Raw genomic sequence first — 27,760 nt, forward strand, 5'->3', positions numbered from 1 at the left:
CCACAGTTAGTGACAGAATACTGTACTAAGTAACCACTGAGGAATCAGGCCTTCAGTAGGTTAAAGCAGATACAGTACATATAAGGTAGTTTTCAAACATTGACAGAAGCTATTTAGATGAAAAAGATTAAACTTTAATTGTACGTATTATGGACTAATGTTAACACATTCCATATTACATATCAGCACTAGTTTGATAAGGAAGCAAGCACAAATCTCTGGTAATCCGGTTCAACTGATTTCAACAATTAATAAATCATATCATGGTGAGTTTAAATTGTAAAATAGCTTCTTTGGAGGTTTAGTGCCTGAAAATTCTGGCCCAAATTCTTGGTTGGTGCATGGGAAGTGATTATATTTCACTTAAAAGAGAAGTGTCCATCAGTAGGCAAGCAGGCAGATGTATGCCACTGCAAAACCAGGAGCATGGACTCCATTCCTTTTTAACCAGCAACTCAGCTGTAAGGATCTGTTCTATTAGCTAGACTATCAACTTTTATCCTTTGTTTGTGGAATGTGTAATGTGCTGTTTAAATAGAATATTTTGTTTCAGATTTTCAGGTAGTGATAACTAGGCTATAATTTATCTTATTAATCCTCTCAGTTTCCCTTGTTTACATGACTAATGTTCCTGTGTCGTGCATGCCTGATGCCAGCACATGGCTCTGTTGTCTCTTTGTCTTCTTCACTAAGCTTAAAATCAACAACCAACTTTTCTATCTTTCCAATCTTGGATTTCACCTTACATGCTGTTTGGCTTTTAGAGGGCGTGTGAAACTCCTTTGGAAACAAAGTAGTAATTCATGTTTACCACTGAAAGAAACAATTGCCTGTCTCTCATTCCCAGTAATCCACTTCTATGAGTAAACACTGTTTTTAAAAAACCCTGCCCTCATAGGAAGTGAATTAACTTCCTTACTGCTCAAAGCCTTTTATTAGTAATAACACCTCCCTGTTTATATTCTTTGTATCTATTTTACTTCTGAAAAATATAGATGTAGGTGTAGATATATGTTCTGGAGCGTGTAAAAGCAGGTGGCTAATGACATTTTCTTGAAGTCTTACAGTCTGGCAGGCTGGTAACCACACTGCCAGCACAAAAGAGTAGGGACACGTTTATTCTCTGCCTGTGCTCTCCACCACTAAAACAGCTGTGTCAAGACTCACTACAGAGGATGAGCGGAGTGAGGAAGAAGATGAGAAGAAGGAAGAGGAAGAGAAAAAGGAAGAGGGAAGAGGAGGAGGAAGAGGAGGAAGAGGAGGAGGGGCAGTGGAGAAGTGTTGCTGGTACTAAGGGAAATGAGAAAGGTTGGTAAGGGAATATGGCAGAAAGGAAATGCCTCATCACTGAGTCCAGTCCCCTGTTTCCACGTGTGCCATATCATAAAAATATCCTTGCATGAATTGTAAGATTAAACTGTCTGCTTTGAGAATTCTGTATTTAATAGTTAAACAAACAAAAATGCCCACATGCGTCTTTCAGTTCTGAGTATCACTTTTATTGTATGGGACTTCATTATGCTATATTACAATTGAGTTTTGATTGATCCTTAAAGTAATTTCAATTTACTTAAAGAAAAAGAAAGGCTTTGAGACTGGAAGATGATTCAATTTAGAATGCAAATTTAATAACTAAAAAATTCCTTATGAGCCTCATATTTACCTTAGATATTTTTTCCTAATTACATTCTTTTAAATACTTTTCTTTTAAATATTGCAACTCAATTCTGGCTTCTGTTTGGAGATAATTACTAGAGCATCACATTTGCCATTTCTATTACATGGAACCCATTTTTCATGGGTTTGCAATTGCCTGTATTAATTTATACTGGAATTACTCATATTTTAATTCACAGAGGTTGTGAAATTTTTTTTAGGCATTACAATGTTCCTGGACTATTGTCTTCTCTTGTTTTTTTCTAAAAATAGAAGTTGTTTAATACTGTAAAAAAAGCATTCTTACACATATGATAGACATTTTAAACTGCAAAATCTATGCTCATATGATTGTGCTTCTATGTGCCTTTCACAGAAAATCATTAACGTCTCCTTATTGTAGCAACCCCAGGTGAGGCTTGGGATCCCTTTGTGATATACACAACACAAATTAAAAAAACAAGACACTTCCTGCCTCAGAGACTCACAGTCTGAAATTACACTTTACATTCATCCCTCCTGGAAGATGTTTTCTTTCCATGAACTGCACAAAACAAATGCATGCCAAAGTTCTGCATTATGCTGTCATGGACAATTCAGAAATGCATGTAAGGAATAAATGCTGAGTAAGCTCTTTAATTGAATTGACAACACAATTAATGTCCAGATGAACCAATATTATGACATTCAGTGGCAAAATGTTCACGTGTGTAATCATCACCTAATTAGTAGATTATCTTTAAAAAATTTTATGGAGGAATGGAATTATTTCTAGATGGAAAAAAAGTAGGAGAGGAAAAGAGCTTCTGAATTATTCTTATGTCTGTTCTGACTTTGCCTTTTGCTGATTTTACAAAGTTAGTCAGCTACTGCATGGAGACTAAAGCTTTGCCCATCTCAAAGTCATTGCTTTTTAACACCAGCTTTTACTGTAGCAGATGCTGTGTCGGAATTTCAAGGCCTATACAGTCAAACTTCTGATAAATAGTATACTATCTGATGAATAATATCCTAAATTATTCTTTCTATAGCTCCTTTTTATCTGCACAGCTATGCACTTATATTGTTTGGCCTATAAGAACTAGTTTAAGACTGTTAAGGAGATTTTTCTTTTGTTTAGTTTTGATTTGAGTCAGTGTATAGAAGTGGTGTCCTAATTTTAATCCTGCTTCTTCAGGGTTTAAAACAACTTTTGAAAGTCACTTTATGTTAGAGAAAATGTGATGGTAGTCTTATGCAAGACATACAGAGCAAACACCCACTTTAAATAGTAAACACTCATTCTGAATACTATCATTATAAGGGCATTCAGGCAATAAGTGGGAGACTGAACATCATAATTTTCATTTCTGTTTGTATGTCAGCCTATCAGGGTCATGTCAGCAGCAGTGCTTGCCTTGCTGCATGACATGTTCAGAAGAGGAGTGGCAAATGGAAATACTGCTCTGAGGCAGAAAGCTGACACCTGGGATTGAATTTCTGGCAGATACTAGATATTTTTTATAATTTTCTGCAGGCAAGGAGACTTTTGAACAGAAGGACAAAATTTAAATTTCGTTGCACACACCCCTCCAATTTTGTCACCACCCACTTTTTTATAGAAAAATGTCATTGATCCTCCTAGGGAAAGTGACAACAATTAAAGTTCTTTTTAAACACAGTAACAGTATTACATATGAGACTAATTGTACATAATTAAAATGCGCTGTTTCTTTTCAAAGTAGTACACTGTTATACTGTACCAGGACTGCCAGATGGTTATTTTTCACTATGACAAGGCTAATCTTGGTTCTGTGTCATGCTTGGTATTAAGATGAAGGCCACGGTTATAGGGATTTTGAAGAATGTAGGAAGGAGAATGGTTTAAAGAGCCTTCTGGGTTAAAAAAATCATTCCAATATTTTTTAGTTACACTTTCCCCCATTTCAAGTAAAACTGAAGCCTTACTTGTAGTGCAGCTTGATCCTTTGTTGACTTGGGTACGGACATGGTCAGCCCATGAGCTGAGGCCCTGGTCCATGCAGGGATTTAAGATTTTTGACAACCCTTGTTTTTAGGCACTTATCCCTCGTATTCCATGGTGAATGTGCAGATTTGTGTTATGCATTCAGGCTACTGGTACAATGCATGTGAAGGGTGAGGTCCCTTGAGAGCCCTGGATAGAAGACAGAGCTGCCAGAACTAGGATGCAGGGAAATTTCAGGATAGTCGATGTCTTAATTTCTATCTCGGTCCATCCTTTAGACTTGGGACTGCAGGAAGATATTTCTCACAAGGAGCACCTACACCCTCAGCCCAGGGCATTAGCCTTTTCTTTTGACAGTTGGGCAAGGCAGAGACTCTTAAGTGGATTGGAGGAATAGAGGGGAGAGAAAAAGAGTGGAATTTCACTCCTGTTTTTCCAGCATAGCACCCTGTTACAGTTGAGTGCCAGTCGCCACAGTTCTCCCCCAGGAAAGGGTTCAGCCTGAAGAATTCAAAGCTATTCTCATGTGAGGATACTTTCTTTTTTTCCGTCTTTGCTCCAGCATACCTAAAAGGCCTGTGTGACACCTTGTTCAGCAAGTTATAAGGTAGGAAGGAACACGTTTTTTTTCTTATCAAACTTTAAGTTATGAGACTACACTCAGTGTGTATATTAGGCACTTATAAATAATGAAAACAGTCATAAACTTCAGAAGTGATGAGCAACACCGTCATGCTTACAATGAGAAACCTGTCCTGGAGTTTCTTGACTTTTCGGACAACCAGATTTTCCACTTTAATGTTGCTGCAATGTTGCTTTCAAGTATAACTTTTGTATGTATTTTATTTTACCTCGCCTTCGTTGGAGTGGACTAAAAAAAAACATCTTAGGTACCATTCAACCTCCCAAAGTATTTCTGCATCTTCTGATGAAATACCAATTCATAACCATAACAGCACTTCTCAGAAGGTATCTTTTGCCCTTCCACAAATAAGAATATATTTTATAGGACTTTTCTAGATTGCATAGCATCTGATCAAAAAAACATGCTGTTGTAACAGAACTGTTGAACTGTTCCTGTCTACCACATTACTATTAAACAGTTATTTTGAAAATGTATTTGGTTATGAGCTTCCAGATAAAACTTTGACAAGGAAACCTGTCTAATGTCCACATTTTCTGGGTACAAAATGGTGCCTCAAGTCTTCCAGTATTTCAGTAATAATGATAACTGTGGCGGCCCAATTACAAAGGTAATGACAAAAATACTCTCCCTCAAAAAATATCCTTTAACTTTCTTAATGTGCTTCTTTATTTTTTTATGACTGTAATATCAATCAAGCAGCAGGTCTGCTTATTAAAACAAGGAAGTACATACTGAAATAAAACCTGGTGTAAGAGGTATAATGTCACTCTTTTCTATGGGTTATATCAGGGCTGCATTTGTCCTGAATATGTAAACTTCATGTGAATCATTAGCTCCCAAGGCACTGAAGGCCTGTGATAGTTTTAAAATCAACTCTGTCCTACATACTGTGTATGAGTAATAGCATTTCAATTAGTGGAAAATAGTTCCTCCCTTTTCCTCTTGAAAACATATTGCCAGCATTATAAAAAAATAGTTCTGTGAGCTTTTACCCACTCTGACTATTTTATAGTCTTTTCTCAGAACAAGAAACTGAAATGCCATCTGTTTTTAGCTAGCCTTGGCTAAATTTCAATGATTTAGAGGTTTTGTGACATCTTTTTATAAATGACATACTGATAAAATACTTTCACAGAAGTAATCACATAGGACTTCTGATTCCATGACTGTCTTTGTCCACACTTGAACCAACGATCTTTAAACTCGTGGTCTGTGTGTCCTATTGCCACACCCCTGAACAATGCAGTCCCTTAAAATTGATGTATCTTATTTGTCACTTGCAAATACATTTCAGTATTTGATAATGTTTAGCTCTTGGCAATGGCATAACACTATGGTAGATTATAATTAAATATACTGAGTCAGTTTTGTTGCCATTCCTTGTGTTGAATGAAGCTATTATTTTTAAATAGCTGCTCTAGTTTTAGTGGGATTATCTGTAAAGTAGAGAAACAATGTAAAGAGGGGGCAGAAAAAAAAGATAAACATTTACTTTGAAGTAGACCATAGTACTAGGTTCATCTACTCTAGGATTTTTGTGTATTATGTTCTGTAAAAAGAAAGGAAGGAGCTTACAATTTAAAAAAAAAGCATCCCCCCCCCCCCCCCCCCCCAATTTGTATTCATTAATTCCCTCCTAGAGATAGTTGCTGGTTATCTGAAGTACTTTGTCATATGTGTTATAATTTTATACTGTGGGATATTAGTTAAACTCCACAGGTAAAGGCTGCTGTATGTGTATGGGAGCTGCCCAATGTAGCTAAGTATAAAACATATAGGAACACCAATATTGATCTGAGAGGAAAAAATTATAGGCAACTGTATGAATACAGCTGCGAAGTGAATCTGACTGCTAACCTGGCAAAACAGCAATAATCATCCTCCTTCCTCTTACAACCAAAAACTATCTTTAAGTATCTGCTTTCTTATATTCCAACAAGTGTTTATGCCACTTGCATATTTTTATGTGTAAAATAGCATTGACTCCATGAAGGGCAAGGATGTTTCTGTTAAAAAAATTCTTGAAGACTTTTTCTTTATTTCTAGGAAATATGAACTGCAAAATCCTGGATTTGTGAAGCAAAGTCAAAGAGCAATTCTGAAAGAACTGTTTAAGGGGACAAAAAAGAAAATATGTAAGTATAGGAGAGGGAATCAATAGCACATACTTTGCCAATCCAGGGAGAGAGGAGCTGTGGGAGCTGCCTATCGACAAGAGATGTATCTCGCTTTCTGTGACGGGTGAGGAAGGGCATGGTGTGGAGTCCTCTCAGTAATATTGGGGATGTGGCCGACAGTAAGACTACTCCAGAATTAAGAATTGCTCCTGGAAATTTCCATTTATAAGGCAACCTCCTCAGAAACCTGTAAATTCAGTATACATGCCGCTTTATGCCACAGGGGTGCCAGAACTGGTGTGACTCTTTTTCCATTGCTGGTTTGCAAGTACAGGCCTGAGAGCAAGAATTCATTGTTTCCAGCAAAATTCAAGATAATTCCATGAAATAATAAAGATTTTTATTCTGAGGCAGTTAAACTGCCAATGAGTTCCTAGCTAAAATTCAGACAGAAATGCAGTCAGCATCAATGCTGGATCAGAAGATTAACTTTAGTGGCAAAATATTGTTCTGAACTTGGTGCTTTTACTGGCCAATCCCATTAAAAAGCATTATATTACAAAATATGTATTTGCTTAGACCAGTGTCTGTTATCATGTGGGATGTGCCTTTTGATTTTTTTAGATAAAACTTAGAGGCAAACCTTTTTAACTAGAGTTAGCATCTGTCCTCGTATAGTGTCCATGAGCAGTATACATTTCTAATTGTGACCTACTTTACAAGTTACTTAAAGTTAATGCTAAATTTCAGGGTCATTTGAAAGGGAGATCCTACTTCTTTGGTTATCACCATAAAGTCTAGGGTGTACATAACCATGTTAGGATATCAAGAAGGAATTTATTAATTTTTAAAAAATAATATTATTAGTTATGCTTTCTGGCACCTCTCTTGTTTTATATGTAAGTTTTTGCTTAAATCGTTTAATACTATGACAGTTTCTTCCCACCTCCCATCCCCTTAGGTCATAAGGTGCTGAAAGGAGCACCAGGTCCATTTCCAGAGAAATGAGATAAGAGGTATCTCCTGGACTATGCAGACACCTGAAAAACATTTTTAGTATTCCAAAAGTCTGAACTGAACAAGTTCTTTTAAATGCTTCATTGCAGTTATTCTGGCAATCATTCACCAGAATGCCATATGTTGTCAATAAATAAGCCTTCACTAGATAGCCATTGTCCCCTACAACAGACATAAACACTTGTTAATTAAACCTAATTAAGCCAATAGCATACATATTGGAAACACATGCTGACCAATTTGCTAACCAAAGTTGCCCTGGCCAAGTCTTCAGCTTTTGGCAGATTGCTGATATCTCAAAGCCATGTGCATTAAGAATAAAGTCAGGCTATTTGGGAAAACAGACGTGAAAAAGGTTTGTGTACACAGACACAACCCTCACATCCATACAGATGTAAGGCTAATTTTCTCTGTGGCCTGAGAGCCAGCAACACTTCCAATTCAGAGAATTCAGACATGGAAAGTGTCTCACAGAAAAGAGAAATCATCTACAACTTCTTCGCCACTTTGTCGATGGCTATGGACAGGAAATGCTGGTGGGTGTATAGCCAGAAGAAGTATTATGCTATTGCAAATTCACAGACAGCCACGTTGCACCTCCCAGTGCAGACGCCAAAGGCTGATTTCCCAAAAGTACCTACCCACCAAATAGTGCGACCCATTCATAGGACACCGAGAGTTTTTATAAAACCAAGAGCTCTTGGTTCACAGATGTCTGTGTGCTTTCAAGATCAGCAGCAGGACATTTTCTTTTTTTTTCATAATTATATTAATACTGCACAAACTCCATCACCCTTTTATACATTAGCAGGCTACTGTGATGTGAGCAACAGCAGGGGAACTATATATAAAGTTACATCACAGCTGTCATTCTGCTTTAGAATTAGCACCCTATTGACACAAATATTACTACTCTTTATACTTTTGGGTTTTTTAAAAATTTTTTTTTTATCTCCCCCCCCCCCCCCCCTCCCCCCCCCCCCCCCCCCCCCGGCCCCTGCACTGAAATTCACCATTTCAGCAGTCTGGTTTAATGTCTTATTAGTCCAGATATTTCAGCTAGTACTTTTGGGGAAAGTCTGCCTGACCTTTATCACCTGGGGCCATCGGTGCGAAGAAGAACACAGGCAGTTATCCACACACATCCTTCAGGCAATGGCAAAAAGGCTGCCTGAAGTGTTGGTGCACATTTAGTGTTCAGAGTGTTAGTGGCATTTTTAGCTTAGTGGTAAAGCTGCCTGATGGTTGCTGTGCAACAACGTTTCTTACAAAGCATACAGTATAAAAACAGAGTGCAGTGGGCTTACATTTTCATGAGGTTATGTTCTTATTTTAAAATAATTCCTATTTTGACTAGCAAATTTACTAGTCCTGTGTCACACCTGCTGCCTTTTAGAAGCTGTAAGCAGCAATATACCACAAGAAAGCTGAGGACTTAACTTTCAACGCAACAGATATATACTGAAATAGAGATATTTTCAGGAACATTGACAGGAAAAACATGATTGTGTTTTGCCTCTAACTACCAACCGTTGCAGTCTCTTATCCAGAGATAATTTTTTTTATAGTACAAATTGTTAATAAGACTGAAGAAGAGCAATATGATTATGTGTGTTCTGATATTCATAGTTGCCTTAATCTTGCTGTGCAAATTCATTCACTTTTCCAATGTCTAGTATGACATTTTAAGGCTAATGCAATAAAAAGAAAGCACCTTTATTTTTCATTTAATTCAAAGCAAAATTTAATTCAGATGTCTCATATGCAACCAAATATTTGTATGAAATATCCTGGGTTTATGAATATTATATTAGGAACATTTATTAGTTGGCAATTTCAATTAGCCTATATTTACATATGCAATATTAAGCCACAAAATTGCATAAGTTTCCAATTACTATAAAAGAACTGAAATTATTTACAATGTTTAAAGTAACAGCAGGGAAGTTATTGCATTGGAATAATGGGACAAGAACTGGATTTTAAAACACTGCAATATCTATGGATTCCTTAGAGGGCTGATTTACACATAATTGCCTTCACTCAGGAATCAAAGGAAATATCACAGTCATTTAAGCTTTAGAATATAGCGCCAAGAGATGGTGAAGTTATGACCAAATGATGAATTAGATCACAATGCCACCTCAAACAGAGTGATGGAAGTTTGCAGGAAAATGTGCAAGCAATTCTTCCTACTGGAAGTAATTTGAATTATTTCTCCTCCACATATAAAAGGGAGATAACAACAAGTCCAAGCGTTTCATTTCTGCTAGTTTTCTGGTTGTCTAGGACTACATGAGAGCCACTAAATGCATCTGTATACCTCAGGAAAAATTAATTTATTACCAATATTGCTTTACCTCTCCTGATTTTTGAGAAGCAGCAAATAAAATGAAATAACTTTTCTGGACTATTTTTTTTCCTCTGGTAGAATGCAAGTAGAGGCAAGGACAAGCTTAAGATGTCAGAATATACATTGAAGTTTATCAGGAAAACATTAATTCATGTTGCTTTCTGAATTTTTTTTTTTTCTCAGAATGGTAACTGCAGAATAAATCCTTAACCTCAGCTATGATATTTTCTATGGATTAAAGCAAACCAGCATTTGACATGGACAATCTAAAATAGACTTTGTTTGTAGAATTAGTAACTAGTTACAGAATTTTGTGGCTTGTAATGTTCTGGAAACAGAGGCATTCCAGCCAGTTATGTCCATCACTTTTTCTAATGAGTCTTCCTTGAAGAGCTGTCTGATATACTTCATTACTTAACTGTGCATGGAATGCTTACAGAGATTATTTTCAAATTAAATTTATTTTTTTGTAAAGTATTTTAAAAACATACTCCATTAATTTACATGAAGGTTCTGTGTGTCTTGTGCAAACTATGTGTATGACTAATTTAATGAATCCCAGAAACTGGCCTTGCAGAACAGTTTTGTTTATGAGGTTTGCAGATATAATAAGATATGCTTACAACTGTATGATTTTTACTAAACTCTGAAGAACTTTTATAATCTATGCTCACAGAAAATCATTTGTTGCAAGTAGGTGCAGGTGAAATGCAGCAGCCTTCATCAGGCCATTGATGAAATGTCCATTGCAAGCCTTTGATGGACAAAATTGGATATACATTAAAATAGAGGATTTTTCCTCCTCACTATATCATTTTCATTTTGAATCTGAAAATTTTTTGTAGAAATTTGACCACAGATTTCCTCAGAAAATATTTTGAATTTCAGGTCAAAATGACCATTTGTTGAGAAAACATCATAAATAACAAACATAAACACGTGGATGGATAACCAGAGAAATAGAATCTAATTTGAAAATTTTAATGGATCAGATCCTAATCTTTTTTCTTCAGATTTTTGGTTCATAAACATTTACATAATTTCTATTTGTTATTCCAAGATGAAGGCAAAAAAACTAAAAAGTTTAAAATTCTTGTGGGAATTTTGTTCCTAACACCATGCAGAAATTATGCTATTCCCCACAAGTTTTTTCATCATTTTTCTTGAGAAAGACATGAGAGATGTTCCTCAGGCTATTACATTTCTTCAGGTTTTCATACATACAAATGCTATACCAGCCTTTTTCATAATAGTCTGGCTGAGGATGGTAAATGTTCACCGCCATACCATTAAATTTAGCTTGAATAAACCAGCTTGATCTCCTTGCTTGGCAGCAGTTTCATCCATAAAATAGGGTAGTAGTCTTTATTTCATAGATGCTTGTAAAATTTAGTGTGTTTTGGCCACTAGCTCCTTGAAGATTTTTAAGTATTTCTAATAGATCTTTGTACTGTGCATGTAAACACTATTCACCTAGTAAAGTCTGGTCTTCCAAATTCTTGCCTATGAAAGCTTATTGGGTTCAGTAAGAATACTCCTATGAGAAATTTAAAAGGGCTGGTTATAGAATCAAGCACAATCATTTAAAAACTGCAGTCAGTCTTTTATTATTTCTTTCCCAAACTGAAAATGTAATCACCCACAAAGTCTGTGATTTCTAAATAGTTAAGTCAGTATAGCATGTGTGTGTTAGGTTGGCAGGGCGGGTGGGTGGGGAATGAAATGTCCAATAAAATTAATTTTGTTTAACAAAGCTATTTTATCATCACTTTATTGGACCTGTGATGATGCATGAAACTACGCAAAGATAATCAAGAACCTGATTTGACACAACAACCTTGATAACTGTGGCTAGAAAAGCAAATAGCTTTCTGAAGAGGATTATGTTAAGCATAGGCTTTCTCTTACCAGTCACTTTCGACAAGTCTGTTAACCATTTTAACACCTTGCTTAGGTAGGAAGGTCAGCTATCTGACTGCCAGGAATAGGAATTTTACAAGGAGGTGAATAATGAGATCTGTTTCCTCTCCGAATGAGGACAATGTTACTCTCTTACTGTGTTTCTGAAGCAGACCAAGGAACAACAGATACAGCACTTAATGTAATACATTCTTTTATTCATTACAGTTTAGGTAAGTGGCAGAAACCCTTGAACCAGACCGATAAAGGCTTATGTATCACAAAGCAATATTTTGAATAAGTTTTTTCTGGGATTGAATCTATAGAGAAACTGGAATGCACTGAAGAAAAGAGTTCTTTTGAGTGAAGCGTATCATATGACACATAGTAATGATTGCTGATAAAAGCAATGCAACTGGCTATAGTTACTATAGAGAGAAATTATTTGAATACATTACATATTCTGCTATTTAACTGTTTCATTGTTTGTACTGGGTCTGGCTGGAATGGAGTTAACTTTCTTGTTAGCAGACAGTATGGTGCTGTATTTTGGATTTGTGACTAAAACAATGTTGGTAACACACCAATGTTTTGTCTATTACTACATAGTCCTTGCGCAGTGTCAAGGCTTTCCCTTTTTCCCACTCTGTCCAACCCCACAGTGAGTAGGCTGAGATCAGGCAAGAAACTGGAAAAGGACGCAGCCAGGACAGCTGACACAAATTGACCAAAGGGATATTCCATACCATGTAATGTCATGCTCAGCAATAAAGCTAGTGTAGCAGGAGAAAGTGTTGTTTGGGGTTTTTATGTTTTCCAGGGTGGCTGTTCCAGGTGGGGATTGATTACCTTTGCGTTCACTTGTTTTTTGTCTTTGCTTCATTTACTAAACTGTCTTTTTCTCAACCCATGAGTTTTTTTTTGCTTTTGCTTTTCCTGTTGTCTCCTCTGTCCTTCTGGGCAGGAGGGAGTGACTGAGCAGCTGTGTGGGTGCTTGGCTGCTGGCCAGGCTCAACCCACCACAGAGTTATACCTATAAAATAGTTTTCTTGCACTCTCAGTTACATGTGTTTTTATTGGAGAAGTAGCAAATGCTTGACTTTTGAAAACATACAATGTACTTGTGCTATAGGTCATGGCATGTGAAGATTGCCTGACTCCTTTCTCAAGTCTGAGCCTATATGGCTTCTCCCCAAACCTTACACATACATATATGTATATTCACACAAACTATTCAGTCTCACTGCTCATAATTCCTACATCCCTGCCTCCAAGTTTGCATTGGGTCTGGCTGAGATGGAGTTAATTGTCCCCGTAGCAGCCCTCGTAGTGCTGTGCTCTGTATTGGTAGGTAGAAAGGTGTTGATAACACACCAGTGTTTTGGCTACTGCTGAGCAGTGCTCACACAGCATCAAGGCTGTCTCTCCAACATTTTTGTCCCCGTCAAAGGCAGACTGGGGCTGGGCAAGATCTTGGGAGGGGACATAACCAGGACAGCTGACCTAAACTAACGAAACATATATTCCATATATTCCACATCATATGATGTCAGCTCAGATATAAAAGGTAAGTAAAGGGAGATGGAAGGGGGGTATTTTTGTCTTCCGGAGCAACAACTATGCCTACTGAAGCCCTGCTTCCCAGGAAGTGGCTAGACATTGCCTGCTAATTCGAAGTAGAGAATAACATCAATTGTTTTTCTTTGCTTTTGTGTGCAACCTTTGCTATCACTTTATTAAACTGTCCTTATCGCTGAGGAGGGGGAGTGATAGAGCAGCTTTGGTGGGCACCTGGCATCCAGCCAGTGTCAACCTACCACAAAGTTCCATCAGAAATGAAGGAGATTCTGGGCCCAATACAGTATATTTTATATATATATAAAATACAGTAATCCCATGCATACCTTGGTTGATACAAATTTACCCATTAAAATCTTCTAATCAGGATAAAGAATTGCCTGGCCTTTCTTATTTTCTATTTTGAATTTGGACTTTTTTTTTTTTTTTTATGAATACATTGACACCAAAAGACTTTCCCATATCTAAGCAAACTCACATGTATTTTCCCTGACATCAGGAAGTGTTCTAACCATGAAGAACATTCATTTGATTTAGAGATTTTATTGAGCATAACTAGTCTTGATATGTTTTGTTTGGCACAACATTCTTGGTGTAGTGGCTTCGTGGTTGAATTCTGCAGACTTTGTGCAACAAGATCCCCATTTAATGGTTTAGTCTGGCCATATTTCAAAACCAGATAAAACATGATGCGCTTTTATTTTATAGGCTTCTTTTCCAATTTGTGGCTTTCATTTGGGATTTATATTTTTAATAACACAGTATGCCCTTTTACATATGAATGGCAGCAGCCTGCTAGAAAAGAATGGGTTTTGCAATATTTGTTGTCAAGAATGTGTTTACTTGGTGCTGTAATAAATTTTAAACCTTGAATATCACTGTACTGATTCAGATAGTAATCTAACTGGGGAAGCTGGAGGGTAGCAACAACTTTTGCTAAGTACATTAAGTCAGAACTTAAGAATCTATAAACACAGTGGGATGATTTGTAGATTTTCTTTTACATTGAGAGATGCAAGCAGGCACCGAGGGTAAGATGCAGTTCACCTAGATGGCTTACAGTCTGAACATCTATGTCTTAGGTAGGAACCTCAGAGGGTCAATGGAGTGAAATGGGCACTTCTGGAACATGATTCATCTAAGAGGAATGACAACCTAGAATTGATTTTTTGTGCTGACTACAGGGAAAGCCCAGAAAACTAGCTTATATGTAGATATGTTGATTTGGACAGAGTAATGCCATCACTAGTTTCATTTTCAAAGACTGCAGGATCCCTATAGATTTACTTTATTTCAATCTTATTTTTAAGCATCTAAACACCTTTACAAAGATCTGGCCTACAGCTCCCAAGGAACTTGCTTTGACAACTGCACAGGCATTAGACTAGCACCTAAACCTCGATTCCTGTCCTTGCGAAGTCTAAAGAACTTGGCACTTACTGATCAGGTAAGTGCCTCAATTCAGAGCATTGGAGTTCATTGACCTTGATAACAGAAATATAGCTAATAAAGAAGAAAATATAACCTAACCTAATGTAGTACTCTGGGTGTTCAAGGTTGACCTGGAAAAAAATACTTCAAAAGCAGTGACATAATTCACAGTTTTCTCAATTGCTCAGCTTTAAGGCCTGAGTACAATTCACTACCATTTCTGATATTAAACAGAGGTGCTTGCTTTGAATTTAGGCTTTAGTTACTTGTTGCATAATTACTGTGTGTGCTCTTCGAAATGTCTATTTGGTAACCTTGAAAGGAGGAAGTTTCTTACAATGATGGTGGTGTATTTTTAAAGCTAAAACAATTGACAAAGCCTGGTGTTCTGTTTTGAAAAGAGACCCTGTTTTCCAAAGCTTTCAGGACACCTTACATTAAAAAATGTGGTTTTACTACTACAGAACATGAAATCATTGTTGGATTTTATACCATATTACTATGAAATGGAGGCTTATAGGAAAGAGGAAGAATCAGATGCTCTGCCTTATAATTTATACATCAAAGCATTGATAAGTATGCAGTTCAGACACAATAGTCAGTATAGCTCATAGGAAGTGTCCAAATTTCAGTGATTGGAATGTGAACAACTATAGAGAAAAGAAAAAAACAAAAAAATGAGTACTGGTTTTATACTTTTCAGGCAAAAATTTGCTGGTATCTAGCAATCCTTAAATAGTGAGGCATGCAAGGAGAACCTGTGCCATATTCAAAGATGTGTTGTGCCAACAAAGCACAATGTGGTACCTTGCAAGATACTTGCATAGCCACAGGCTGTGCTGCAAGGAAGTGACTGCGCTGCTTCAATTCAGTTTCAGCTATAATATCTCTGCATGTCACTGCTTCACACTTTGCAGGCCCAACCAATCAGTGCATCACTGAGAAAGCGTGTTCATTACCTTCTTCATCATTAGACAACTATGAAATATGATTTGCCCTACACATTGCAATATAATGGTGTGCAGCCATAGGTGAAGGGCAGAAACGTAGCTTCTGAATAAAGCCAGTATAGCTGGATAAATGACTTAACGCTTCTGCACTTAGTTCTTCTACCTTTCTCATTCTTAGGTATCTGAATTGCCTTCAGCTGGTCATTAAACAACCATAACTAATATCTGCCATATGTGGTTTGGTCTTACCCTTCATCTTATATACAAAATGCAGTCTTTCATTTTGTTAGGGTTCTATTTATTTTTACTATACCTGTATAAACATGTGTTGTGTTAGTGCAATCAAGGCACTTGGTCTTGGAATTAGGAGTAGAGAATAGTAAAAATTGTGAAGACCTTTAGTTTCCTTTCATATTCTTACACTACTTCATACAAAAAGCATTTCTGTAATGACTAATAGGCTTTAAAGTTGCATTGTTCCAGAGATGCTGGCTGTCAGTCATGGTCTTTATCCTAGCATATATCTTTTAGATACAGTGAGACAGAACAATGAGCATGATGAATATAAAGGTCTAAACCTTTGGCCTGTCTCCACATTCTCTGATAAACCAGCTTTATGAGTAGAGTGTGTTTGTTATTTTTATGTCAGCCTGTGCAGCTAAGGACACCGGTGCAGATTCCTTTATATGACAGATATCCCCAGAGACTGATGTCTTTAGCCTTGCTGTAGTTTCAAAGTGTAAGGCTCCTGGTAATATTTGGCCCTCACACTAAGGCAAAATTCTGGATCTTCCTTCATCACAGCTGTAATAAGCCAAGGGGGAAAACAGCTATAGGCAAGCATTCATTCCCATTATTGTCCTGCATGGGAATACCAAGTAAGATCTGAATGCTATGATACTGAAAAACATCCAAATAACATAACCATGCAGTCACGCTGGATCCAACAGCTACAACCATAGTGTCAAAAATCAGTGTTTCTATTCTGCTGGATAATCTGAAAAACAAAAACAAACCCCAAAACAACAACCACCCTCAGTTCAATTTTTGGAATGTAAAATAGATATTTAAAAAAACAAAAACAGGGAAGGGAAAATCACCCATAAAAATTGTACTAGTTCTGAATTAATCAAAATGCTCTATGTGGAAAACATGAAAGCAGAAGAGGTTTGGTGTTCTGCTCTGCGAGGAAGCTCGGAAGTCATGTGAACATCAGTTCAAGCCCTCGTTCTTGAGGTCTCCAAGATTCCTCCTGAGCTTCTGGGTTTCTCAGGCTTCCAGAGTCTGGCTTCATAATACTATGAGGTTCACAAATCAAGGTGTCTAGAGCCACAGTCCAGCACCTTAGGGGCAAATTGTGCAGCAGGTATGCTACAGAAACTTGTTGGGTTTTAGGTTTTGAAGAACCACAACAGGTGAGATGGTAGGAAAAAAATAAATCTTTCCAAAGGACTGCTGACTGTATTTCATCAAGAGTTAATAAAAATGAACTTTTGTGCCTCTTGTGACACAACAAACCTTTAATCAAATAAATGCTCTGAAAAAAACTGTTTTGTTGAAAATTCTCAGCTGGTGTCATGAAAGCCCCAAACTGTCAGTCATACAACAATATTTTCCAGAATTATCTTCCAAGTTTAGTGGTTTTTCTGTGGTTATTTGGATGAGGAGAGATAGTGAGAAAAGTTTTTCATATGTCCACTTACACAAGTCAGTCCTGTGAATTTGATGACTTTTGAAAAATGCAGTCCTAAATGGAGCAACATTTCTGGAAAATGTTTAGGTGTGAATGCTATAAATCAACATTAAATCCCAGTGGACTCCAAGCACAACAGCAACAAAATTAATCCCCTCATTGAAGCATCTGCATAGCATATCAATTCTATAAATATTGCTTCATTGCTAGGAAAATATCTCCATCTAATTAATTTAAGAAAGTATGTTGTGTTTCACATCTTCCTTGCGATGGTTTCCAGTAATCATCCACAATGAGCACACAAGATTTTTGAGCTTCTGTGGTTGGTTGTCAGATGATCAGCACATCATAACTCTCAGCAAAGTTTTCCATGGCTTTGCCATCATCACTGGTTAATATCAAAGTCAAGTAAATACAGCATAAAGAAGTCTCTGGTGGCTGGTGATTGCAACTGAGCAAGAAAGAGCAGTTAAAAGTCCCATACATGGTGGCCCCGTGACATGAACCAGACAAAAATCGTTGTTCATAATTGGAAAGCAAACCTATGTTTGGAAGAAGACTCCATTTATAGGACATCTGTCCATTTCTTGCCATCATTTTAAAGATTCAGATTACTTCAACAATACATATGTAGACTTCAAGCTAACCTTCAAGATTTTCTTAATGCCTCTTGAGTGAACTATAGATCAAAAGAATTTGCTATTGACCTTAAATCCTTTATGGAGATACTTTCAGTAGTCTTTATAAGGGAGTAATAAGAGAATCATTGAATTGTATTTGAATTTTATAACTCTGTTTGAATTTAAAAATTGAATTTCAAAGATGTATTTGAAAATGAGCTGCAGCTTCAATAATTTTAGAAGTCCCCATTGATCTAAGATCTGAGCAAGATGAAATACCTTTACAGTACCTTGGGTAGACATCCGTTCTCAGTTACAAGCCACAACATAGAACAACCTCTGAGTGTAAGGAATCCAGCAAGGAACTTTCTGATGGTAGATAACTGCTTTCTAAAGCAAGTGCTAAATTAATAGCTAGATTTAGAAGTGGTAGTATTTAGAATGTGTATTACAAAGCCAGGCTTCATAACTTGATAAATATGTTGGCAGCAAAACCAATAATCAAACATCTTTCATGTCTCCTTAAAACTCTAACAAAACTTTGTTAAAATCAGGTTCACAAATCTTGCAGATTAACCTATGTTGGTATTTACATTTGCACTGTTGATACTACTTGTTGACTCTCTAGGAGTCTTCGCAACTGTGTAAAAGGACTTAGTGAATTTAATTTTGAGATATTGGATACATTTTAAACTTGTTCAGTTGAATCCCAGAGGCATTGGCCATACAACAAAAATGCCAGGTTTTGTAATGCCTTCCTCATGGTTCTAAAAAGCCTGGCTCCCATCTCTAACATTTAGTGAACCTTTTCTCAAGGGTGATGTTCTCTGTTGAATCACCCCTTTTCTTTCCTTACCTCCTACCCAGACGCAAATGTCTGTTTGGTTGTTTGGAGTCGATAGTCAGACAGAGCCTAAATGTCAATGGCTTTGATTCTTCTTCTGATGCTTGGAAAGTGGAAATAAAACTCAATTTCTCTGAAGGGCTGTGACATGGAAAGGTCTAAGGATTAAACAAATCTCACTCTGGATCCATTCTGAAGATGGTACTGCTCTCGAATTCCAAAAAAGTAACCTTGATTCTCCTGTCAGCATCAAGGCATCCCTTCTGCTCATCCATTCACTGGTACCTGCAATGGGAAATTAAAAGACCTTGTCACTCTATGTCATATGTTACCTGCCTAATTGCATGCCACCAGCAAACTCAAGGGTTCTTAGAGGGACAAAAATAACATGACTGCTGTAGAAACCACATGTTTTCTATCATACAGGGGAAAAAAATAAGGTCATTGTGGGCTTGAAGGGTTCTAAAGCTTTAGCCTGCCTGAATTATTTTATGCTTGTGAAAGTTAAGCAGATGAGAAACACATTAAATAAGATGACAGAATTTAGATTATACCTCCTCCCCTCCTCATGTCCCTTCCTGGTCTTTAGCTCAGTGGATGAATTCCTCCCCCCACTCTTTTTTTTTTTTTTTTCAATTTGTTAAGATGCTGAAATCTGCTTTGTGTGATTTATGAAGGAACTTGAAGCGATTAGTTTCACAGTGCATGAAAATTCCTCAGGTTCAGAGGCATGTCCAATCTGCTACACCGTGAGCTGTTGACTGGATGAGAACATGAGCAGCTCGGAGCCATAAGGAGATTGTGTTGAGTTATTAAACACTTGTGGTAAAGCTGCTTATTGTTAATTCCCCAATGTCCTGCTGAAGCGATCGGATAAGATCAGATCGGATTAGATCAAAGAGCCTGGGAACCAGCCTTTCGAGCAGATTCATTTAATCAATAAAGAGGGCCTCCAAAGAGAGAGAGAAGCAGTACCAGGATCACGAGAGATTAGAGTAGAGAAAATAAGAAACAACAGATTATTTTCCTCTTATTTTTAAAATGTAATTCTGTAAGCCAAAGCATGATTTTTTGTATGTATATGTATGTATGTGTGCAAATTCTTGTAACCAAACCAGCCAAAAAGTATATAAATGCTCCCTTAAAACTTCATTACCAAGCAGACAGTTTAAAACCAAGTATTTTGTAGTACAGTAGTACTTAATAAGTCAAGAGACTGTAAAAGTATTATTAAAGCAATCAGAACCATGAAATACCTACTGTGAAAAAAGAACTCCTATTAAGAGTGTTTCAGCAGAAGCAGTTTTTGCTTTAATGATTCCCTAAGAACAGGGGATTCTGGGTGGGTTAATCTGCACAATTTCCGATCTTTCTTTCATCTAAAAGAAAAAAATGAGAGCAAACCCCCAAACCACCACCACCAACAACAAAAACCCCCACCCACCAACATCACATCGAGATCTGAATGTATTAAATTAATAACACTGGCAGATGTTATGGAATGTGCATTGTTATAATACATGTAATTACAGTACCACTGCTGCTGTTAATGCTTGTACAGTGAATAGACTCATGTATAAGTACTTACAGAAGCTTGCTAAATCTGTACTAAAAGCTAGAAGCTGTCGGTAAATGATTGGAAAGTTAACCCACAGAAGAAGAAAAAAAAAGGAAAATACAAAGAACAAAGAATCAGTTGTTGGCTCTTATGAAGCCATGGTATAACTCATTTCCATTTCTAGAGGAGCAGAATTTGGCCCAAAAAAATTTGGAGAGAGGGACACACTTCCTTCAATGATTATTAACCCTAATAACATCATAAAAAAATTACATTTGCTTTTACAGGTTATAATTTATATTCAGAGTTAGGTAAGGATACATATCTATAAATCTCTTCCATAAAATGTAATTTTCCATCTAGATAGGCTGATGACTTCAGGCCCTGCACACCTTTACCAATTGTTAATTACTATGGGACGGTTTAACACTATTTTCCAAATCAGCATGCATGCATAAAATGACTGCAATCTAATTTGACATATTATTAGTGATGATTATTGTCATAGATAAATTAGATTGAACAGAAAATAACCTTCATCCTTAGCATGTTTTAGCTCTCAGAATTAATGTGATTTGGTGAACACATATAAATAAAAGTCTGATGAGTCCCTGCTGACTGCAGGGCCTGCTGGTGCTGAAGTGTATCAATTTCATGCAGATGATGAATTCCTTAAGCATTCAATGATAATCATGCTTGATTTGACAAGACTTTCTCATGCTATTTTAGGGCCTTAATTTTCTGTGAAGTTCTGTCAAGTGTTCATCAAGCACCCACTTATCTCCCTATCTTAACCTGGCAGCCAATCCAAAGGTTGCCTACCAGTGCTGCTACCGGTCCCAGCCCATTAGTATTCTTGCCATGTGACTGTCCACGGAGAAAAGCCAATCAATGGCTGATTAACATTCAGGTCACATGATGCCCAAGGAGAGTAAATGAGTTACACAGTAAGACATCAAACAAATTTTCATCTTGAAAAAGTGATTGCTTTTTCTGCTGCTGTGATGTTTGTCAAATTCGCTATAGCCTTGTCCAATTAAGCTCCATGAGCTGAATGACTAATGAAGAGATGGGAGCGCTGTGCCAGCATGACAGCTATGAGAAGTACCACTGAATAAGAACTGCTAAAAAATAATAAAACAAAAAATTAAAAAACCCACAATGATTGAAAAATCACATCTGGATAACTGGCGTAATTGCTTTCAAATTTCAGATGCTGTTTAGAATAGTCTAGTGAAAAATACAAACTGCAACTTGCTATATAAGGCATTTGCTTTCTGTCTAACTTACCACTGGAAAATGAGTTTGCATTTTCTCATAATAAAATTATTTTTGAGATTTTAAACAAATATATATTAACTGGATTATTGCCAGCAAATGTGCTAATGAACTTTCGCAGGCTGTTAGAGACACACTGGTGACAGAAGATCCAATCTTAAAGCATCAGCCAGCATGGATAGAACAGCTCTTCACTTTATGAAACTGAGTGGAAAAAAAGGAAAGAAGATATTTAGCAGATGAAGTGGGGGAGGGAAGCAAGTTTATGCAGTGGACTTTAGAAGGAAGTAGCTTTACAGGACATTGATTTAAATATTGGGTGAGATTCTTAAATAACATAATTTGGCACAACTCCATTTGCATCATTTGAGGAGCTGATCCAGTATGAATTGATTATTTTATTTTACTTTATTTTATTTTACTTTATTTTATGTCACTTCCATATATATGTTGCTAAATTAAAATTGCTCAAGGAAACAAAAATGAATGCTTGAACAAAATTATAATCCTGTTTAGCAGAAAGCTTTTAAAGTGGATATCCAAAACTACATTCTGGGACATCAATGAAAGTCTATTTAGTCAGAAAGTCAATTGCATTTTAGTGCTGATACTGTACTAAATTCTGGTGACATGTTTAGAGTAGACACCCTATGACTAATAAAGCTTTCATCCAGTCACTGAAAGGAGTTACAGTCACCTAATGGATTACTGAAGATATGAAAGAGTGTCAGATCCTACTTATTAAGTTCTAGCATGAAATTAGTTAAATTCCCAAGGCATTCTGAAGCAATATTTTCAAGTTGGCTTAATAAGGGTGTTAGAGCATGCCAATTAACTGGCAGCCTGAAATAAACAGTAGTTGGAGGCATAAGACAGTGTTTATATCTGCAAAGTTAATAACATTTTAAATGGGACTTCTTGGTACGATGGCTCAAGGTGCTGTAAGGAGGCAAGACGTGGAACGTACTGTATTCAAAAGACCGTAAGTCAATTCTCAGCGCTGCTAGTCAAGGATGGAGACTGCAAATAGAGAAGCAATGATTTTCTGAGAGCCAGTGAGAAGGGAGACAGAAAGGTAGGGGGCTAACAGTTCAGTAAAAGAAGAAGGGGACGTCAAGTGGATACTGCTGAAGCAACCTGTGGTGAGTGATTTGGCCAAGTGCCTGCCTTTAAGGCATCACCACAAAGGCACATGATGGAAGAGACTGTGTAAAGGGGGCAGGGTACAAAAGGGAAGAATACATTTAAATAGCAATATGGCATACTGCTTGCGTAAAGCATTGTTCATAGTAAAGTAGTGCAGTAAACTTCAGAGCTCAGCACTGCCTCGACATGAAATATTAGCTGTTAGATTACTGCTTTACTTGTTTCTGCTGCAGCCATGCCACAGAGAATTCACAGGCTCTAAACCATTAGCTGCTCAAATGTTAACAAAACAAAAAATGGTGAATATTATTATAAGCGACACCACTTGCTGACACCTTTAAATCAACAGTGGAGAAGGTGTCTAACTTTCTGTCAGTCACATTAGCTGGTTATGAATAAAAGAGTATTCTACTTTCTGCATAACTTTGCATAATTAATAGTTTTTCATGCAAACTATTGTTTGCCTTAATTGTTGTTTCAACAGCTGTTTTCATTAAATTGTAAAGCTCTTTGTGTCTAATCCTTTGAGCTGCACTATTGATAACAAGAACGCGCTGGAGCTAGCTTTAGAGGAAGAGAGTCCCTGCCAAGCTGGAAAGCAGTCATGAAGTTACTTGAGAAATAAGGCCCTACAGTGGGACTGGTTGTGTAGCTAATCCATTAGTCTTTTCAAAAGGACCTTGCTCTGCACCCTTATGGCTAAATTGACCCAACAACCTATCAATGCCTTTATTTGCTGAGTGGCTGTCCATGAAAGGTCTCCATGCTGGATCCAAGCTGTAATCAAAGCCTCCATCAGTACCAGGGCCCTGATGACACAAATGGCCAAACTTTCGACAAGGCTGGCTGGCTTCCAGCCACACCATTTTGAAGATACAAAGAGGCTGTGTTGTGCTGTGGAATTCATTTTCTTGTTTACTTCCTACAGAAACAAGAGCATAATCAGCACTCAGTGCATCGGATCAGACCGCTGAGTTGTTGACAGAAGCTTGGAGAGGCTTGCCAGCTTTCCACATGAAACACTGGCTTTCTTCTAATACACCCCCCACCGTCTGTGGCCCTGCCAATTGTAGCACATCAGAGCGGCCATTGAGATAATGACCGTGAAGTCTCATGATACACTTTGATGAAGTGTAACATTTTTTAAAGGATTTTTGTCTGTGCCAAAATGATAGAGACAGCTGACTAAAAATCACCCCATCAAAATCAAGGCTGATGAACAGCAGGCAAAGACATGTGCTTCCACAGAGAAAAGGGAGGAGAATTTACAGCCAAAGACTCTCAATGACTATGTGCACCGCAGATTCCTTTATTTTGCTTTTAAATGTTCCTTTGTTTCAAATGAATGTATGTAGCTTTGCCAAGAGAACAATTTCCCCAAATATTTTTTTATTTTGCATCAAAAAATGATTCAGCATTTAGCTTTCATAAAACTAAATAAATACCTTTACTACACAAGCTAATTTTTTTTCTTAACATTAATTTTTGCAACCTTGCAAGGCAGTGTTTTAGAATAGCTGGGACTTAAATATCTCCTCAACCACTTTTAAAGTCTCTAGTGGCAACTGGTTGAACCAACTTAGCTCATGGTAAAACAATTGGAGATGTGTTTTCCATGCAAACCACAAGGAAAAGAAAAAGCAAGACAGTCACTTAAACTTTTACCCTGCTTGCATCAGGAGTGCAATATCTTTCCTAACAGGAAATTCAATACTAGCAGTGGATTCATTGATATACACCAGTGCTGAGGAACCTGGTCTTGGAGGCTAGAGAAAGCCTGCAGAATTTCTTGAACTGGTCATTGACTATGGATCTAGACCACCGCACCGTGCTGATGGAAGTGTGGTTAGGAGATCTTTGAGCTGAATCAATCTGAGCTGGAATTTTCCCAGTGTATCACAGTTACATAAACACCTGTGCAAAATATCTTTGAGCTGAATTAATGGCATAGGGGTGCAGGGGGGAAGGAAGGAGAGAAATCGAGTGGGAAAGGGAAAGCTGTTTTCAGTCACTTTCAACATTTCCCGCTTGCAGAACATTGGTCTGGGGGACTGTATTTTAGACTGTCTTTACTGTAACCAGTACAAAAGCACATGTATTTCTTTTTTTGTCTCCTCAGTGCCATAAGACCAGAACGATTCTCTTTAAAGTCTTTTTCTCTTTTTTGCTGTATTCTTAATAAAATATATTTTTGCCAAGCTTAAATTTACAAAGCATGCTGGAGATCTACAGTGGCAAAGAAGGGTGCAGTAGTCTTCTGGAATAGAGAAAAAATACTGGCAAGCGAACAAAGACATGAACTTCACTTTGAACCCAGGTACATTGCATGTTGCAACCAACACCCCATGTTCGACTTTGAATAAGGAGTAAAATTGGAAAAAGAAAAAAAAAAAGGGGGGGGAAATCTTTTGCAGTGGGAATGTATGGATGTTACAGCAGTCTTGTCTACTTTCCTGAAAATGCTTCATTAAAGAGAGAAGCACTACTTCAGTGCAAGAGGATACTTCTTTTTATTATGACACAGTCTCTGTAGTAGCGTAAAAGACATACTGGCACTTTGCTTTCTCTGGAGACTGCCTCTTTGCTCTACTGTCTTGATATAAAATAAGATACTTCAGCCTGACAGAATGTGGTTGCTTTTCATATCTGGAAAAAAAAAAATGGAACAAAAATGACCAGATTTCATGCGGTTTGTGCACAGCAACAACAAGGAAAACTTCTCATTTCTCCCACCCAAAAAAAGAGCAGCTCAGATTTGCTAAGCAGTGGCACAGACTTGATTGACAGACTTGCAGGTTTGAGCATGTCTTTCAAAGAGTTTCGATAAACCGGGCTTTGATACCTCTATCTCCATTTCTAAGCAGGGTCTAGGTTGTATCTTGCATAAGGGATGTGCAATGCCCTTCCATGAACACAGAGAACCATAGAATCAGAGAATCATAGAACAGTTTTTGTTGGAAGGGACCTTTAGAGGCCATAAGGTCCAACCCCCCCTGCAATGAGCAGGGACATCTTTAACTAGACCAGGTTGCTCAGAACCCCATCCAACCTGGCCTTGAACACTTCCAAGGGTCAAGCATCCACAATTTCTCTGGGCAACCTGTTCCAGTGCCTCACAACCTGCATCATAAAAAAATTTATTCCTTATGTCCAATCTAAATCTACTCTTTTTCAGTTTAAAACTGTTTCCCTTTCTCCTGTCACTACAGGCCCTGGTAAAAAGTCTCTCTCCATCTTCCTTATAAAACCCTGTCCAACCTGGCCTTGAATGTTTCCAGGGATGGGGCATCTACCACCTCTCTGGGCAACCTGCTCCAGTGTTTCACAACCCTCAATCGTAAAAAATGTCTTCCTTCTATCTAGTCTGAATCTACCCTCTTTTAGTTTAGAACCATTACCCCTTGTCCTATCGCAACAGGCCCTGCTAAAAATTCTGTCCCCATCTTTCTTATAAGCCCCCTTTAAGTATTGAAAGGCTGCAGTAAGGTGTCCCCAGAGCCTCCTTTTCTCCAGGCTGAACAACTCCAACTCTCTCAGCATTCTTTCATAAGAGAGTTGTTCCAGCCCTCTCTGATCATTTTCATGGCCTTTCTCTAGACCTGCTCCAACAGGTCCACGTCTTTCCTGTGCTGAGGAGTCCAGTGCTGGATGCAGTACTCCAGGTGGGGTCTCACCAGACCAAAGTAGAGGGGCAGAATCACCTCCCTCGACCTGCTGGCCCTGCTTCATTTAATACAGCCCAAGATACAGTTGGCTTTCTGGGCTGCAAGCGCACATTGATGGCTCATGTCCATCTTTTCATCCACCATGACCCCCAAGCCCTTCTTGGCCCGGCTGCTCTCAATTCCTTCATCCCCCAGTCTGTATTGATACCAGGGGTTGCCCCGACCCGGGTGCAGGTCCTGGCACTTGGCCTTGTTGAACCTCATGAGGTTGACATGGGCCCACTTCTTGAGCTTGTCCAGCTCCCTCTGGATGGCATCCCATCCCTCAGGCATGTCAACTGCACCACTCAGCTTGGTGTCATCTGCACCACTCAGCTTGGTGTCATCTGCAAACTTGCTGATGGTGCACTCGATCCCACTGTCTATGTCACTGATGAAGACCTTAAACATTACTGGTTCCAATATGACCTCTGTGGGATACCACTTGTCAGTGGTCTCCATCTGGACATTGAGCTGTTGTCCACTACTCTCTGTATGCGACCATCCATCCAGTTCATCATCCACCAAACAGTCCATCCATCAGATCTGTATCTCTCCAAATTAGAGAGAAGGATGTTGGGGGGGACCACGTCAAAGGCCTTACATCACTGAATGCACACTGGGAAGCCAGTGCCTGAAACACTTTCTAGTCATTTGGTGGTTTAGGGTAAATAACTAGTTAAGAAGTCCATCCTAATCATGTTTGCTGCTAACTTGGTGAATGTCCTGTACACCTAAATGCAGACATCCTAGCACAAACAGGAGTTGTAAGAGCAGAGAGTACAAAGGTATCTCCACCCTGTTGCCTTCTCAGAGGCAGAAGTCAGGTGCAAGCATTCACCACATATTACAAGCGCCTTGCTGTCTGTTAATGGCAACAGGTCTATTGACATTAGTATCTCACTTGAAACACGGTCTGTGGAAGTGATGGTCAAATTTTTAATAATGTGGTTTAGTGGTGTTAAAGCAGAAGAACTTTCCTGTCTTACAGAAAAACTTAGAGGAGTCAAAGAACTGAATACGTCATTACAGAAAGTGCTGGCATTGCACTGTGTGTGTGTGTGTGTGTGAACATGAGTGAACCAGGAACTGTTCATACAGGTTGAGAGTGTTCTTTTCCATCTCCTTTTTTTGAAAGAATGTCCTGAGTGTATTAATTTTGGAAAGCAGTTCAAACAATGAGGTTATTCAAGCTGGCCTTGTTTTTGCTGGTTGGTGGATGCCAGCGCACGTGGAATAGGTAAACTTCCAGCAGCCTGGATGGGAATCAGAATAATTAGAACACTTAAAAGGTTTGTACCTTA

Source organism: Haliaeetus leucocephalus, unplaced genomic scaffold, assembly GCF_000737465.1.
Source record: "Haliaeetus leucocephalus isolate CR32 unplaced genomic scaffold, Haliaeetus_leucocephalus-4.0 Scaffold251, whole genome shotgun sequence".
NCBI lineage: Eukaryota > Metazoa > Chordata > Aves > Accipitriformes > Accipitridae > Haliaeetus > Haliaeetus leucocephalus.